The sequence below is a fragment of the Ursus americanus genome, chromosome 13, assembly GCF_024610735.1.
Source record: "Ursus americanus isolate L20-20 chromosome 13, mUrsAme1.1.p, whole genome shotgun sequence".
Lineage (NCBI taxonomy): Eukaryota > Metazoa > Chordata > Mammalia > Carnivora > Ursidae > Ursus > Ursus americanus.
The window spans coordinates 63,158,935-63,178,251 of NC_142139.1; the positions used below are offsets into that span (position 1 = coordinate 63,158,935).

The window sequence follows — 19,317 nt, forward strand, 5'->3', positions numbered from 1 at the left end:
AAAAATTTCTTACCATTTCCATTGCAGATGTGCAGAATATTATTCATTCTTTCATCTAATAAATATTTATATTAAAGGTCTGTATTTGGGACTGGGCCCTGGTAACACAAAGACAGTAAGACATAGTACCTATCATCAAAAAGCAGGCAGGCAGAGGGAGATAATCAATTCAATATCTAATCATAATGCAAAGTGACAAATCTTACATGATGAACAAAGGCACAAAGAGCTAGGGGGAAAGATTGGGGGAAAGTTGCCAAGCCTTCCAAGAAGAGCAGGGCTTAAGCTAAAGGTACAGTAGTGTGTGAAGTGGTTAGAGAACTAGGAGGAGGCCCCTTACCAGTTGGGTGAGAAGTCATATTAAAAATGAAAGCTTGCTGAGTAGATTTGGAATAGCTTCTACAAGACCTTAAACGCTAGACTAAGGAGTGGAGATATCTTTCTAGAGACAAAGATGCCCCAGCAAAAGAATCGTATAATCATATCTATACTTTGAGAAGAATCTCTGTCAGGTATATAATCAAATGTCTTCGAAAAAAAGATCTAAAGACAATGACAGATTGGCAGAGAGACTCTCAGATGTGTCCACTGGACTGCATGCCCACTGCCACCACCCTGGTCTAGACTCCATCATCTCTCACCCTTTAAAGACTGAGCATCCCTGTCCTTGAGGAATGGGGAATCCAATTTTATTTTTGCTGGTAATGATACAGGCTGTGATATAAATGGGCAGAGTGGGGTCTCTTGTGAAAGAAAAGAGGATAGATCATATAGCTGTTTAAAAAGAGTATAAAGAGAAGGCATGTGCAACGGCCTCCAGTAGCATCCAATCTTGTCTTTTCAAATCTTATCTCACATCCTTCTAGTCCACGCTTCACACTGAAGCCTAAGTGATCCTTCTAAAATTCAACCATGATCCTATCATTTCTATGGTTCTTCTTGCTCTTAAGATAAATTTCCCTCACCTGGCTAACTGGGCGGGTAGTGATGTCAGATAACCATGATGGGAATAAATTAAGCAGGAAAAAGAAACTACTAACTGTCGAGGCCCAAGTATGATATGGCCAGCACCACCCTATAAAATATACATAGTCTATCCCATAGAGACCTGCCTTGTGAGAAAGTTATCATTACTTTCATTTAACAAGTGATGATCCCAGGATGTAGACTGTAATGACATGCCGGTGAGAGGTTAAGCTAGGGTTTGAACCCAAGAGTGAGCCCATCTCAACACAATGTCTCCATGGAACCACAGGAAAAGAAACAATGTCTTCTGAAAGGAGTTGGAGTGCACACGTGAGAACAGGGGTAGTCTTTGAGCAAGATGGACCTTTCCTGTTTTACAGTCATCTATTTTTATTTAACCTTTATCCTCACTCAAAACTCTTTGTTCCATTGTCCTGATTGGATACCTGCCTTTGACTCTCTAGATTTGACACTCATTTTGACTACCCCCAAAAAATATTTCATCAAATTTATGGTTATTATTTTCACAAATATATATTTCTGCTCCAGCATCTCTCTCTGGGATGCTTCTGACACTCCAATTACACATATATTAGACCAACTGATATTACCTCATAATCACCAAGACTGTGTTCATTTTCCCCCCCTCAGGGCACTTGGCTCAGTCAGTTAAGTGTCTGACTCTTGATTTCGGCTGAGGTCATGATCTCATATCCATGAGATCAAGCCCCATATTAGACTCCATGCTGAGCATGGAGCCTGCTTAAGATTCTCTCTCTCTCCTCCTCCCTCTAAAAAAAAAGTTTTCTCAAGTTTGCATAATTTTTATTGACTATCTTCAAGTTCACTAATCCCTTCTTATGCAATATTGAATCTTCTATGAAGTCTATCCAATAATTGTGGGGTTTTTTTCTTTCAGATGCTATATTTTCAGTCCTATAAATTCCACTTTATTCTTTTTTATAGTCTACATTTCTTTGCTGATACCTCCCTATTAACTCATTCTGACCATCGTTTTCCATATATTCTTTAATGTATTTATAATATGTTTTAAGCCCCTGTCTGCTAATTTCAATGCCTGGCTCATCTCTGGGTCTGCTTCAGTTGACTTTTTCCTTCTATTAACCATATTTTCTTGTTTCTTCACGTATCTGATTGAATTTTTTTTGAAATACTAAACACTGTGGATGATATGTGCTAGATTTTGTGATTTTTCTCCAAAGAATGTGGAATTTTGTCCTGACACACAAGTAAATTACCGGTGGGTCATCTTGATCCTCTGCAGGCTTAGTTTTAAATTTTATAAGAATGAGTTTATTTTTGCTTTTGCACCTTAGCCCTAGGATATAACCTTCTATTCTGGGTTTACTCCTAAGACATGGCCCTCCTAGAGTTTCAAACAAAAGCCTAAAGTTTCTCTTTAACTTAGCAGGACCTGAACTCCAACTCTCTCCCAGAATCAGGCTCCTGCTAAAACCTCAGCTTTTTAGCAGCTGCACTCTGCTGGTTTCTTTTGAGTCTCACTCTGTGCAGAGACAGAGGCAGCCACAGAGTTGAGGGGAATTGGTACAGAGATTTTGGGGGGCTCTCCCTCTATTGCTCCTTCCTTCCAGAATGTTTTGCATTGATATCTAGCGGCTCTTGCAGTGCCTGGATTTGACTGCTGTCTATTCAGCCTGGTGAGATAGCCACTTTCTATTTGCACTCTCTTTTTTTCTAAGCAACTGACTACCGGAAGGTACCCTCAAGGAAAAAGCTGGTTAAGTGTGGTGCTTATCAAGTTTGTTTCCCTTATTTCAAGAGATATGTTCCATCCAGATTCTGCCTAGACAGCAACACTTGGTTGTTTGCCAGTTCCTTCAAGTAACTGTTTTCTGGGGGGGGGTTGTGTGTTTTGTTTTGTCCAGAGGCAAAATTATTATCAGCTGGAGTTTCAGAAACTTATCCAAGTTCAGAAATCAGCTGCGGTAGGATTTAAACCCAAATTTGGATGATAACAAATATCTCATATTCCATCCCAACAGTTTTTGGGGCTGGAAGAGTTAAGAGATTTTTTAGGGAAGTGTAATTTCTTTAGGAAAATACGAATTTACTTCATTGATAAATTTTAGTCTTATTATGAGCATTGATTTCATATTTTAAATCACTCACCATGTTCCTTTGATCTGTGCTCAGTTCCATACTCTGTGTCTACCAGAAGCACAACCTGAAGTTCTTCTACACTGTTCGACGTATTGTAGAACAACCAACAACCCATTTTGAAAGGAATCTTATGCACACATTCAACATGATTCTAAGTGGTTTAATTCAATTAATTCCATCTAAAGCTGCAAGTAATATCAATCTGTAAGTAGAGCAATAGTGATACCAACATCCAGTTGACTCTTGAAAAACACAGGGGTTAGGGGCACCAAACCCCTGCACAGCTGAAAATCCATGTATAACTTTTGACTCCCCCCAAATTTAGTAATAGCCTACTGTTGACTGGAAGCAGTACCAATAACACAAATAGTTGACTGACACATATTTTACACATATTATACATGTTATATGTATTATATTCTGTATTCTTACAATAAAGAAAGCTACACAAAAGAAAATGTTACTAAGAAAATCATAAGGAAGAAAAAACAAATTTACGGTACTGTCTTTATCGATGCCACAAGTTTACATTATCCGTTTATAAAATGAATCATCTATCTACATCAATATTGTCTTACATGATACGAAACACTAGATGTTATACATATTATCAACACTAGACATCAAAAACGAAAAGATAATGTGAAAAAGAAATGTGTATTTATTTACAGGTGTAGCAATTCATGCACTTATAACAAAGAAACAGCAGTATGATTGCTTTATGGTAGCCTAGTGTAATCGATATGATTGCTTCATAGTAGCCTCATAGTAGCTTCACACTAATGGCTGAATTATTATAAAACTTGTATGGCATACATTACTACAGTCATATTCATAATAGAGTATTGGAAACACTGTTACCTTTAAAAAAAAAAAACCTAAGTGTGATGATAGGCTGATATGCAGTTTCTCCAATTATGAGAGAGTGAGGCATACTATATGACAATATAACTCTTTGAAAGTACAGTTATAAAACAATAAGAAAGCTAACACATTAATTTTATATTAAATATCACTTACCTTAGGCCTATGTAAAGATAGGTTATCCATCTCCATACAAGTCTTTCAAACAATGTTCTACATGATGAATACTTAGGTGATGATGATGATGATGGTGGTGACACGAAAGCTTCTCATCCAGTTCTTGCCTACAGTTACTAGATTCTCACACAGATTCACTCCTCCACCTGCACCACAGAAGAGTTTGTTAACTGTACAGCATGAGGATTATTTACTAGTCATGAAGTGGAAGCGGATCATCATAAAGGTCTTCATCCTCATTGTCTTCACATCGAGTAGGCTGAGGAGGAGGAGGAAGAGGAGGAGGGGTTGGTCTTGCAGTTCCAGAGGTGGAGGAGGTAGAAGAGATGGCAGGAGAGGCAGGCACACTTGGTGTAACTTTACAGAAATACATCACAATTTCTGACCTTTTTGCTTCTTTTTTCTCTAGAAATGTTTCTGTACAGTACTAAGCCTTCTCCCACCATTTGCTTTGGTTTCAGTGCCCATATCATGGAAGGGCTCACGTCATAAAAGAAAAAAAAAAAGAAGTCTAAAATAGCACGGAATAATTAGAACCCTTCTGCCAGATTGTCTAATGTCAGTTTGTTTTCTGGCTCTCCTTCTTCTACATCTTCTTATCATCGGACACTGGTTCTGAAGCACATGTCTCCATCAAGTCATCTTTTGTTAATTCCTCCAGGGTGGTGTCTATTAGCTCTTGAATTTCTCTAAGATCCATATCTCAAATTCCTTCACACCTCCCCTTTTTGTCATATCCACAATCTCTTCCATGATTTTCTTGATTGGCTCTGTTGTAAACCCTGTGAAGTCATGCACAACATGTGGACACAATTTTCTCCAGCAGGAATTTATTGTTTTGGGCTTGATGGCTTTCATGGCTTTTTTTTATAACAACAGTGGCATGTTCAATGGTGTAATCCTCTCAGACTTTGATAATGTTCTCTCTATCGGGGTTCTCTTCCATTACATTGGCAAAGCTTTACATAGACTGTCATATGTAATGAATCTTAAAGGTCCTTATAATCCCCTCATCTAGAGGCTGAAGTAGAAACGTTGTGCTTGGGGGCAAATAGACCACTTCAATACCTTTGGTGTTGAACCCATGGGACTCTGTGTGGCCAGGAGCATTTCCAGTATCAAAACAACTTTAAGAGGCAGTCCCTTACCAGCAAGCACTTACCGACTTCAGGGACAAAGCATCAATGGGACCAATCCAGGAAAAGAATTCTCATTGTCCAGACCTTCTTGTTGTACAACCAAAACACTGGCAGCTGGTGTTTACCTTTCTCTTCAAGACTCGGAGATTAGCAGCTTTATAGATAAGGGCAGTCCTGATTATAAACCTGACTGTATTTCTACAAAATACCAGAATCCCTGCCTGCCTTAAATCCTGGTGCTTGCCTCTTTTTCTAACCAATAAATGTCCTTTGTGGCTTTTTCTTCCCCTAGGATAGGGCACTTTTGTCTCCATTAAAACCTGTTCTAGCAGATAGTCCTTCTCCTCAATGACTGTCTTAACAGCATCTGGGAACTTGTCTGCTGCCTCTTGGTCAGCAGAAACTGCTTCTCCTGTTATCTTGATTTTTTAAGCCAAATCTCTTTCTGAAATTACCAAACCATCCTTTGCTGGCATTAAATTCTCCAGCTTTAGATCCTTCACCTTCCTTTTGCTTTAAGTTGTCATGTAACAACTTTGCTTTTTCTCAAATCATATTAGAATCTATAGGTAGGCCTTTCTTATAGCAATCCTGTACCCGCATAAAAATTGCATTTTCAACATGACATAAAAAGTTATTTTGCAAAAAGTGCGAGGTTTTTGGACCCACTGATATAGCTGCAGCAATGGCTTCATGAATTTCCTTTTCTTTTTTTGCAAGTGGCCTTACACTCTATTCATTCATCTTGAAATGGGTGGACAATCACAGCTGTAGACCTCAATCTATAGTACATATGAAGCAATTCAACTTTTTCTTGTAGTGTTATGACTTTTCTTGGCTTCTTGGGAGCACTTCCAGCATCACCAGTGCTACTTTGTATAAGTCCCATGGTGTTATAAAAGGTTTATGGTATTGCACTACACACGATGAAAAATATGCAAGAATAGGGGCACCTGGGTGGCTCAGCTGATTAAGCATCCAACTCTTGATTTTGGCTCAGGTCATGATCTCAGGGTAGTGAGACTGAGCTCTGGATAGAGCTCCACTTTGGGCATGGGGCCTGCTTGGGATTCTCTCTCTCTCTCTCTCTCTCTCTCCCGTTGCCCCTCCCCCTGCTCACTCGCATGTGCGGGGGCGTGCGCGCGCACACACACACACTCTCACTCTCTCTCTCAAAAAAAAAAAAAAAGCAAGAACCATGAGAGATCACTTTTAACTGGGATACACAATTTTAAAAAGAGACGAACTGTTCATGCAGAGATGATTAGCATCACATGGCATTTTAAGTGGGTACTCCCAACACTTGAGCTCACCACACTAGCAACAGGAGGTTGCTACAAAATTATTACAATAATACAGTATTACTATAGTCAATTTTTCAGTTATGTTTTAATACTGCACCTTTACATTTGTTTAAATCTCTCTCAACTGCAAATAGCACCATATATGGTCTGTGAGTGTTTTTGTGTGCAAGTTTTGATAAATTTTAACTTTTTAAAATAGACTTGTCTAAATTTTATGGTAGTAAGTGATAAAAACAGACTAGAATCTACATATATTTTATGCATTCATGACATACCTTCTTCTTAATTTTTTTTCAATATTTCCAGGCTGTGTGGTTCATTTGTAGGTTTTTTCAAATCTTTGCAAATCTAAAAAAAACCTTTCCAATGAACTTTTTGAAAAAAAAAATCCACGTGTAAGTGGAACCATGCAGTTCAAATCCATGTTGTTCAAGGGTCAACTGTACTCTTTATAAAAGACTTGCATCTGTTCTCAGCTAATGTGTCACTTAAAGGGCCACTTAAATTCTTAATACCCAGGGATAGAAAATATTCTAAAACTATGAAGATACGGCATTTGAGAAAGATACACAAAGGCATAAAGCATGTCATTATTATTATTATCAATTCAAGGCAGTGTGTGTTCTGGTCAACAGCCTCCTCAGTGTATCTCTGCTCCTTTTCTCACCATCCTGAACAGTCCATCTTCAAGGTAGCAGCCAAAGTGATTGCTTTTAAAAATGAGTCATATTATGTCACTTCTTTGCCCAAAATCCTCTAAAGGCTTCCCATAGCATGCAAAATAAAAGTCGAAGTCCCCACAGTTGCCATAAGCCCCTCGTGATTTAACTCCCTCTTAATCTCTGGCATTAGCTATTGCTACACCACCCTGGTTTATTCCACTCCAGCCTACGGGTCTTGTGTCAGGCAGGCCCTGCCTCAGGGACTTTGCACTTGTACTCCTTCTGCCTACAATGGTGTTTCCACAGATCTCTGCGTGACAACCTCCTTTACTTCTTTTAGATCTTTGCTTAAATATTACCTCATTGATGCCGTCCTTGATCATCATTTTCAATTAAAAGCCCCCACCCCAATCCCAACCTGGCATTTCCTATTCTCCCTCCTTGCTTTATATGAGTCAACAGCATTTACCATAATCTGACATTCTGTACCATATACTTTACATATTTATCTTATTTTCTGTCCTAGCCTACTAGCACATAAGTCCTTGAGGGGAGGTATTTTTTCTGTTTGTCTCCTCCTGCAGTAAATAAAAAAAATTGATGAATAAGTGAACAAATGATCTGAGTGCGAGATCTAGTCCTACCACTAACTAGTACCCTGACCCTGGGAAAGTCACTTAATCTCTCTGGGCCTCAGTTTTCTCATCTCAGAGACAAATACAAAGAACAAATGAAACAATACATATATAAATACTTTATAAAAATTACTACCCAAATATATGTTAGTTGGTGGTGGTGGTGGTGGTGTTTTTATAGCCACTTGATGGCTAGGCAGAATAAAAATGTTCTACACGGAAAAAAAACACAGGGACAAAATTGCCAGTCTAGTTACCTATGCATTAATAGCAGCTGGGAAACTGTCATTCAACTAGCACACCAGCCCAACTGTTTGTTATGTGTCACTGAAGACCTACGTATCGGCACCAGGATTAAAGCACATAGGATTTGCTTGGGAATCCAGCTCTTACTTTTACTTGTGGGAAGGCAAAGCCAATGCTGAATCCATGGGATCTCTATCTCTTGGTCATGCTAGTGCACATTTCTACAACAAAGCTGTTAAGCTGAGGCCTGGTCAAAGGACATACTTGCCAATCACAAGCTATTCAGCCAAAAGGAATACTAGGAAACAGTTCCTATGCATGCCTGACAGCTCACTTGACCAACAGGTACTTCTCACTCTAAGCTCCCGGTGTCCTCCTATTTTGCTGAATTTTCCCAGGTGACCCTCCCCAAACCTTCCTCCTTATGTAAGGTGAACACAAACTCTGCCACTCCTCTCCATGCAAATGTCACTGCCACCAGGGCAAAGGTCATATGGCAAGGAAAAGAAAGCCTGGTGGAAAAGAGGGTGACAAGAACTTCTCCCAAGTACGAAATGAATGCATGAATGTTAGAAGCAACACGGATGCCAGGCTTCCACATGGGCACATTCTCATCTTGAACTAAGTGACAACATTATGGAAATTAAGAAACTGGGAAAGGGGGGCGCCTGGGTAGCACAGTGGTTAAGCATCTGCCTTCGGCTCGGGGCGTGATCCTGGCGTTCTGGGTTCGAGCCCCACATCAGGCTCTTCCACTAAGAGCCTGCTTCTTCCTCTCCCGCTCCCCCTGCTTGTGTTCCCTCTCTCGCTGGCTGTCTCTCTCTCTCTGTCAAATAAATAAATAAAATATTAAAAAAAAAGAAGAAGAAAAGAAAAAGAAACTGGGAAAGGACCATCACAGAGAAAGACATTTGAGTTTCAAAAGGCTGCAGTAGGGGGTGTTAGGGGAGCCCAGAGATATGGCTAAAAAAATAAAATTTATTTTCCCACAAAACAAACAGCAGTGATTCCTACTAAGTTAGCTTGATTCTGGAAAGCCACATCGGAGAGTGTTTTCAATCATCTTAAAGTAAGCATATTTTTAAAAATATCTTTTTGAGTTTGTTCATGATAAGGTCTACCATGAACTATCATTAATTATCTCCATATTAGCATGAGTCTTGGAATCACAGCTGAGACTTGGAAGGATTTATGGTGGGACTTAACCCAAAAAGACAATCATCCGGGAAGCACCACCGTTGGTCCCAATGTAATTGGTCTTGATCAACTATAATCCTTTGTCTAAGTCCTGGGGTACCAATGACACAAGAGGAAGATGAAAGGTGTTCTACGTAATAGCTCCCGATATATAAGGACACCTGGGATTTTGCTGACACTCTATACACAAGAATTCAGGGAAAGTTCACAGGGGCTTTCTTCATTGTTCATGCTATTTTGGCCAAAGGTATGCAGAACTAAATGGCTGTTTCTCAGTGTGGACCAAACATGTTGCTTCAACTGAATCCCGCTTCCTAGGGTTTCAGTGAAAACATCCCAGTTATTCCTGAAAAAAACAGATCTGGCACTGTTTGATTTTGAATGCCCTAAAAAAAACCCTATATGTTGTACTAGACCTAAGAAATTTCATTCATAGGAATTATTTTACTTTTATTTACTTTCTTTATACACAGCATCATTCCAAAAGGAAAATTTGAGACAACTTACAAAATATATATATATGATAATTAATAATAAAAATACAATGAGACTAAAAAAAGAAAAGTGAGTCAGTAAATAGCTCCCAAAATACTTGGCAGTGAAACTGCAGATAGTTTTACCTGTTCTGTCTGTGAAAACCGGAAGACATAGAGTATGTCTGATAAACATGTCTCCTGCTACCCTCAAACGCATTCATAATATTAAGCCAAAGCATGAAAACCTGCTCCAGGTGAGACAGCCCAGCTGTTAGTCTTCACAGTGAGCAGCATTCCTGGGGAGGCTTTGTCATTTCTTGGCTGCTTATCCATTCTCATGGTCCCAATATTTTGACGCATTCCGTTCTAGAAGCAAAATGGCCCCAGTCCTCAGGCCCTCTCTGGAGTTGGCTTTTTCACCTTGGGTTGCTGAGGTTCAGGACTGAGACCCACATGGCAGCGCGTCCCCTGGTCACAAGACCTGGGGTGAGAACAGCAGAGAAGATGGCTGCTCCCCAGATCCAGCTTTGCCAGAGACATACCTTCTGCCACCTGACTATGGGCCTGCATCTTTGTTTTACCCAAATCTGTTGAGGCAATCTGTCTATCACGATTATATTTTCAAGTGTTTAACCAAATGGTTATAAATTTCAATAATTTGGTTAAATGCCCAAGTGAAAATGGTCATTCAGTAGAATTAAAGAGGTTTCCATCACTTGTTAAATCATTTTTGACTTAAGCAACATATTTATATATGCTAACTCATAAATATACATTTAACCCATGCTCAGATCCACAGAGCAAAATGGCAGATAAAGGGGAAAATGATGCTTCTTTCTTAATCAAACTGGATGTCAAGGTAACCCCCTAGTTAATAAAAGGGAAGTTTCTTTTCACAGAAATAATCTAGTTCATAAATATAAGGAAATGCTAGAATTGAAAGAGGGCCATCCTGCAACCTCTAACAGAACAATGGATCTAGGCAATGATCATTAAGGGCTGGTAACGTAATGATCCAGTTATGAAATGCCTCCTGAATGGCTTATGCACCCACCTGTGGATTCTTTTTTTTTTTTTTTTTTTAAAGATTTTATATATTTATTTGACAGAGACAGCCAGCGAGAGAGGGAACACAAGCAGGGGGAGTGGGAGAGGAAGAAGCAGGCTCCCAGCGGAGGAGCCCGATGTGGGGCTCGATCCCAGAACGCTGGGATCACGCCCTGAGCCGAAGGCAGACGCTTAACGACTGCGCCACCCAGACGCCCCTATCCACCTAGCTCCCAATTTTTAGAAAGGATAGAGGAATGACAAACATGATCATTCAATCTAGACTGAAGGAAACAGTGCAGAATAAATTATCTAATTCTTGAACAAATAAATTACAAAGAAGAAAAGAGGGATGAACTTACAGATTAAAAGAGACTATTTATACCAACGAATTACAATGTATGGACTCTATTTGGATCTTGATTCAAACATATGGACTCTTGGGATATTTGATAATATTTAAAAAAAAAAAAACTTTTTTTGGTGTGATCATGGCATTATGGTATGTTTTCTAGAAAACTGCTTATTTATTTATTTATTTATTTATTTACAGTGAGCCCTCAGCAGGGGGTGGTGGGGCAGAGGGAGAGGGAGAGAGAGAATCTTAAGCATGCTCCACACCCAGCGCAGAGTCTGCCTCAGGGCCCGATCCCACAACCCTAAAATCATGAACTGAGCTAAAATCAAGAGTTGGACAATTAACCGACTGAGCCACCCTGGTACCCCTAGAAAACTGCTCTTTTAGAGATATATACCAAAATATTCATGGATGAAATGAGAGGATATGTGAGTTTGCTTTAAAATAACCTAAGATGGGGGAGAGAGAGCGAGTGGGAATATACATGAAACCCACTCAGCCCTAACTGATAACTGTTGAAGCTGAGTGAGGGAGGCTTCATTACATCAGTTTATTTTTAAGATACTTGAAAATTTTCACAATAAAGAACTAAAAAATAAATATTTTTTTTAAATCCACTGAAAGAAATAATATTGACAGAAAATTCCTTATAAGATAACCAGGCCACTGATGGTCTTAGATGCAATACAAGTAATTTATGGGTTAAGCCAGAGCCCACCAGAAAAGCACCCCGTGGCACACATGGGGGTGTGGGGACCAAATATTCCTGGGTGGATGTCAGGAGCCCAAGGAGAAGAGAGGTGTAACCAACAGCTCACGAATCGCCTCACGCTGCTCACTCTAAAGGGTTGTCAGTAGTACTGTTAACTGTCTTACATTACAGTGTCCTCCTTATACATATCCTTGAAAGAAATTTCTTTCTGGTTCTAGAATCAGGAGATTTTAAGATTCCCCCAAGCATGTAGATTTCAGCATCACACCCATTAGGATGCCTATTAACAAACAACACGTGCTGGCAGGGATGTGAAGAAACTGGAATCCTTGTGGTTTGCCAGTGGGAATGTACATTTGTTCAGCCATTGTAGAAAATGGGATAGCAGTTCCTCAAAAAATGAAACATAGGCATACCATACAATCCAGCAATTCCACTTGTAGGTATATTCTTTAAGGAACTGAAAGGAGGGGTCTCAAAGAGATATTTACCCTCCCATCCTCATAGCAGTATTATTCACAACAGCCAAAAGGTGGAAGCAGCCCAGGTGTCCTTCAACAGATGAACGGGTAAACAAAATGTGGCACATACATTTGGTAGAATTTGACCTGGCCTTAAAAAGGGAAGGAAATTCCAACACAGGTCACAAAGTGGATGAACCTTGAAGACATTATGCCAAGTGAAATTAGTCACAAAAGGATAAATATTGAATGATTTCACTTACTGGAGCTATCTACAGTAGTGAAACTCAGAGAGATGGAAAGTAGAATGGGGACTGCTGGGGGCTGGCTGGAGACAGAATGGAGAACTATTATCTACAGAATTTCAGTTGGGAAAAATGAAAAAGTCCAGGAGATCGATGGTGGTGATGGCTGCACAACAGGAAGACTGTTCTTACTACCGCTGAACTCTACACTTAAAAACAGTTAAAACAGCAACTTTTATATTATGTAGGTTTTACCACAAGTTTTAAAAACTGAAGCCAACCATACGACTAACTAATCTTCGCAATGCTGCTAGAAAATACAGAGCCAAATTTGTGGCCAACTTTTATAAATTATATTTTACTACAATGTGCACTATTTGTACATTTCATTTCTCGTATATTTCTTTGGTCTAACATTTACCTAATTCTAATGTATGCTATTTTGCCATGTCTTGTGTTTTAATTTTCCTTTCTTTTGTTTTATAATAAGGCAGAAGGTAAATGGTTGGGACAAGAAAGAGCAAGAGAGAATATTCTGCTTTATATTATCTGCAACACGGGGTTCAGTATTTTCCTTAAAAATGGGAGTTGAGTTAAATTGAATAATAATTAACTCTAGTTTTTGTCATTCTCCATATCTACACTTCTCTTCTAAAAAAGCTAATTCACAGAGAAGTAGTAGATATATAATTGTTTCTCTTGCACACCCTATTGAGCATTTTTTCTCTGTAGAGATTTAAGAAATTACTGCCATATTTATAAAATAAAATTATATAAATCTTCTTCATTTTCGAAACTTTTTTAAAAAGTTGGTCAATTGGATGGTCACTGTATACTAGTGATAACGGTGAAATAATTAGCCACAACTGATCAACTCAATAGTTGAGGCCGAAAGAGAAATCATGGCACTTTTTGAGAGCTCTGTATTGATTCAGAAGGAAGCAACCAGTCTCATTTAGACCCATGATGAGAATGGCCTAATAGAAAGTTTAACAAGGGCTGGTCAGTACTAGGCCAACATTAGATTAGTTCCCCACTAATGCACTTGGTTATCTTTCAAAATCCCTGAGTCACAGGACTGGACTCATCGGGTATTATGCAGGAGAGATTACAGATCACATGGAACTGACTAATGTTGCAGTCAATCGCCTGGGGCCTAGATCACAGCGTGGTCTGAATGGGGAGACCAGGTGGCCCCCCCCCAGGGAGCACCTCACCGGCTGTGTGTGGTGGAGGGGAGGGCTTATTTTCTGGTTCTTACATGCATTCCAAATGGTTGAGGTTTGGTGGATACGTGATTATCAAACATAACTGGATTCAGATTTACTCCTTTCTGTGATGGGTTCGGTTCCATTCTCTAAGCACAGAAAGCCCCACCTACACTCCAGCTTCCATCTTCTAAATATATCCCCCCCTCCACCTTCCCCATCCCAGGATACCCTCTCAGACTCCACACCTGTGCTCTTCTGGACCAGACCCGGTGGGCTGTACCATTCCAAGCAATGCCATACAATCCAAAAGGGATTTTCAGGGAGGTCTCTTCACCCTCCCCTATATTATTTGACCTCTTCATGCTCAAAAGAAACTACAGACTGAGATCATCACACACAAAAAAAAGACATATAAAATAAAACATGTCTTAAAACATGTCCCTAAATGCCCAAGTATTGCCCCTCAAAGGTGCTTCAGATTATATGGGAGGAAGGCCTATTTTTGTTTCCCCAAGTGCCTCATCACTTAAGAAGTTTGCACCAGTTAGCAGCCTGCTGTTCTAACAGTCTTGTGAATTTAGATTGTTTAGTTAATTATAAACACATTTCAAAGTCATTCTTTCTGGCCTTTTTCCTAGAATGAGTGACTGCCACTCCACAGCTCACAGAATGGTCTTCAATGGTTTTCAGTCAAGGTTCAGGGAGAAATATGCCACACCGGGATTTGATTATTTACCAACATAATGTTGGATTCAAGCCAATGAGACACCAATATATTTTCCTTTGAAGTCTGACATATTGCCTGCTGCTTTCAATGCTGTTTTCTTGGCTAGCAGACAAAATAACTGTGGCTGTTTCAAAATTCACCTCCAATTGAAGTCAGGGGGAAAAAATGTCTTACGATTGGTTCATCTTACAGACACCGGTCTCATTCTCCTCTGGGGTGCTGAAGGTGAGGTCCCTGGATGGGGTACATCCGTGGGCCTCTGCCAGCCACGAGTCCCTGCCCTGGAATCAGCCCTTCCACACACCTATTTGAGAAACATTCTGGTGAATTCTTGGCACCCTGGCTATAAACAGAGATTTGTAACAAGGTCATCGGCACATTTTCATGATGTCTTGGATTGTCTTTTGCTCCCTCTCATTTGAAAAGCCCTAAGAGGACCTGACAAAGAAAACATGTTTTGCAAGGGTTTGAGATCACAGGGCATTGCTGTCAGGCTATTGGGAGCCTAAAAACCCACCCTAAGAATTCATGGAGATCCTTCTGCTGTTGTCACTGGTATCGATTCCTGTACATTAAGATTCCTCGCAGCAGAATCTTACCTTGCAGCTAACAGCCTTAGTGTGGGTTTCTAAATGATAGGATCAAAGGGTTTCCTGTTAGAAGGAATTTTTTCAAAAAGGTTTAACATTCTGAAATAAAGCAAATGTTCATTAACTAAGAAGAAAAGGCTCTTATAGGCTATTTAGTCCCATTTCTCAATTGGTTAGGAATGACCACTCTATCATTTAAATACCTCTAGTGACGGAGAGCTCATCACCTTGCATCACTGGACACTTAAAGTAGGATTAAAATAGCAAGGGCATAATCAGATCAAATCTGCATCTCTTACTAAAACGCTATGAGCCAGGTTTTATAAATTTGAATTAGCTTTTAATTTCAAGTCATTCAGAAAGAATATAACACTATTTATTGAGGGAAATCTTGGAAGTTAGTAGAACTACTGGTGTTCTATATTATAGAACTGGTATACTATATTATACATACGTCTAGTCTACCACACTGTAATTTTTTTCATTTGTTTACTTCATTTAATATATCTATGTTCATTATTTTTCAATTTCAACTTTACTCAATGTGTATTTCTTACTCTTGGCACAATATTTTAAAATATACACTCTTGTTATAGGGTGAAATTATATCCCAGTTGCCTGAAATCCTTCAGGCTTGTACCTCATTGTTTTAACATAACTTTTGACAGAACCCTTTCACTCTCAAAAGCATCCTACATTGGATGATACATTTTATGGTAAAATACTGTATTTTAAAGTTTTTAAAAACTGTATTTGATTTTTTTAATTGTATTAAAAATCTTCCCAACCCCCAGCTTCTCTGCATTTTCCTCAATTAATCATTTTTTTACTTTATTTTGAAATGAGAAATCTTCTTGACTATGGAATATTTTTAACAAAATGAAAAGTTGTTCTGGGCTTAAAAACAACCACCACGGAGAGGCTGGAGCCTGTGCTCTCTGCATGGATGGAGTGGCTCACTGCCAACGGGATGTCACTTTCATTAAGTTATTGAGAGCCAGAGAGAAGCCTTCTAAGTCAGGCGCAGCATGCTGGCAAATGTAATGTGGATGTCCTCAAGCCTGAGAAAGCATTCCCTCCACTTGACCAGATTTCTTTCATCTTTGGGTGCCTCAGTTTCTCTGTCTCTAACAGAGCACAATAATGCCCACTTCACAGGGCTATTGTAGGATGAAAGGGATGATAGCCAGAGGGCACTCTCAGCCACCAGGAACAAAGATATTAAGTAATTGCAAATGTTCAGTTCTGCTTCTCCAGCTTGTGGAAAAAGGGCTCCCACTGACTTGAAAGAGAGCATCATACACAGAAGAGGAGAAGCCCACTGGGCAAGCAGAGCCTATTACCCTCATTATCATTGTCCTAAAGTGCAGAGGACAGAGAGAGCAACAAAGATGCTTAAGAACTGTGGCTACACAAAAACAAGACAAGGACTCACAAATGGGCCATGAAAGGAAATCTGAAAAAATGAACATCTTAGCTTACAAATAACTTGTGAAGATTATATGCCAGAAATGAAGGAACTACCTATCTATTCTCTGGTCACTTGATAGAATGACGTACTCATGTGTTTTTCACGGTGGAGTGTGCCCTGTCAGTCCCACTCCACTTCCTCACATTATCCGCTCTAAATGCCTAGTGGCAGTTCAATGACCACTTTAGAGTGGATTAAATTTAATAGTTCCTATGTAGACAGCATTCTGTAAAGCACATTCAAATGATTAACCAATAGATAATAAAATTGAAATGGGTGATACTATTTGGTCATAAGATATTAAGACTTACAAGGATGAAGAATGAGTTGGGACAAATAGAACGTACCATCGGTGCTTTGCTGACTCACAGTCAAGCAGATGTAAGGCATTCTCCTATACATTAATTCATGCTACTAAAATCAAATGGGTAAAAACGATAAATAGTAGGAGATGTCATTCCAATAGTATTTTCCCAGCAAAAGCTGTATCTCAAGAGTCCTTCAGAGCACTCTGGGAATGCATAGAAATTCACAAATCAGTTTGCTAGATTGACTTGGCTGGAAAGCATGCTTTTGTGCAAGGATCCAGCTGAAAGGCATTTTTGCATTTACCAGACTCACCCATGACTCCTTAGCCTAGGGCTAAGAGTCAGGGGACATCATAAAAAAAGTGCGGGCCTCATGGTCAGTTAGACCTGGACTTAAATTCTCCCTCCACCATATCACTGGCTGAGTGGCTTTGAATAAGGCACATGAGCTCTCTGAGAAGAGGATTACATGCTCCTACCAGCGTTGCGAGGTGCCAGGAGGACTGGATGTCCAACATACGTCAAAGAGCCAAGCGCTATATACTTGGTGTAACCTTTTCAATCGAGCTATAAACAACCCGGAATGGAGAGAAGTCCACCCCCAAAACCATCTGCTGTCTCTCTCTACTGCAGGCCAGGAGGACAAGTAATATAAAATGAGAACAGTTTTTAAAACATTAATATAAAATGCTTGTACATACTGAACCCAAATAGGGGCCTTAATTTAAGCATGTGTAAGAGCCAAACCGCAGTTCTCATAATGTAAAAATTCTTAGATGTCCAAAGATACTCTATTTTTACAATCTGTGTAAGTCTGCACTTGTCGAAATTATACACGATTCACCGCTTTTAAAAGCCACACACCTTGGCCATTCACAGTGGGTTTCCGGGGGACGGCCTGCCACCAGATGAGCCTTCATTCTTGAATATATGAGATGCAGAAGCAAAGGGAACAGGTCTCAGAGCACTGTCAGCCCTCTTGTTCTATAGGTGGCAAAACCAAAGCTTGGACAGAGGAACATGCTTGCCCAAAGCCAAACAGAGAAGGCCATGGGTTAGGATTTTTAGGAAAGCCACTATAAACCAAAACCATCACAAATAATAATAATAATCTCATCACAGAGCTTTATTCACTGATATTTCCATTTCTCTGGCCAAACAACATCATTGCCTGCCTGGTGCTCTGTCTGTTCCTTGGGAAGGAAGCTTTCCTCCAATAGCACAACAGAGGGAAACCTGCTAAGTCTCATTTTATATTTCCCAACCTGACATGGAACTGAGTTTCTAACATGTCTGGGGGTGAAAAATCCAAGAGACAAAAAAAATCATCAAAGAAACCCTTTGAGGACTGGTGTGACATCTGCTGTCCCCTGGGAACAGTCCTAAACTACAACTCCACTAAAACAGCATCATCTGAACATAAGTCCTCAGAGGAAAGTTAACAAATCAAATATTTAGCACACATTTTTAGAGTGTCCATTATGCTTTTTGCTACAAAAATCAAATTCCTCATTTACATTTCTGAGCATAATAATTCCTAACTACAGATCAGTGTATGTTAAAAGGTGATAGCCCATAGAGAGCAAGCTTTACAAACACCCAGGCAGAATTAGCTCCCTGTTTCATAACTCTGCAACTGTTAATCATCATTGATTACCAATTCTGGTTCCATCTCTGTGAATAAGTTAATGCTTTATCCTGAAGAGGCTAATTTGGAGATGGGTCATCCTGAGGCTAATTTCCATCTCAAAGACACCTCCATGCTTAAAGCAGTTTTACATCAAAAGCCCTTGTAGGAGACCATCATCAAGATTAGGGTAGAAAGGAAGCTAGAGGAAGGCATCAAGTCAGGGGACTTCAGGGCTTTAGATGGGACAGCTCATAAAACCTGTCTAAAGGCTGACGGGAAGGATGCAGAAGACAGGAGAAAATTAAAATCCTGAGGACCGAGGCAGTAATCCCTGAGAGAGAGAGAAGGGACCCGCCCTGGGGGTCCCAGGGCATTGCTAGAGGGAAGGTGGGGGAGGGGAGATAAACTGAAGAGGAAGTCAGGAAGAAAAGGGAAGGAGGAGGGGAAGGGAGAGAGAAGAGGAAGAAGGCAGGCAAAGAAAGTGCCAGGTGTAGAGACATTTTGAAGGAAGTTCAGGTGACACTAAATATGGAGGTCAGGACCCATGAATTAAAAAGGACCTTGTCACCAAAAGGTTTAGAATCTAACAGAGAAGGTCTGCTCAACCACATAATTGTATATTGTAAATACATACTCAGAGATTAGATTTTATTCTGTTTAAGACATTTTAATTGATTTTTTTCCTAAGGAATATGCTGAATTCATAATGGAAGAGAAAGAGATTATTCAATTAGATTGATTTTTGTGGA

General features: G+C 39.7%; 1 protein-coding gene across 2 annotated transcripts in view; it reads right to left on the minus strand.

Annotated features, from left to right (window-relative positions):
• MSRA (methionine sulfoxide reductase A) overlaps positions 1 to 19,317 on the minus strand; it is a 405,682-nt gene that overhangs the window by 225,641 nt on the left and 160,724 nt on the right. The window lies entirely within an intron of this gene.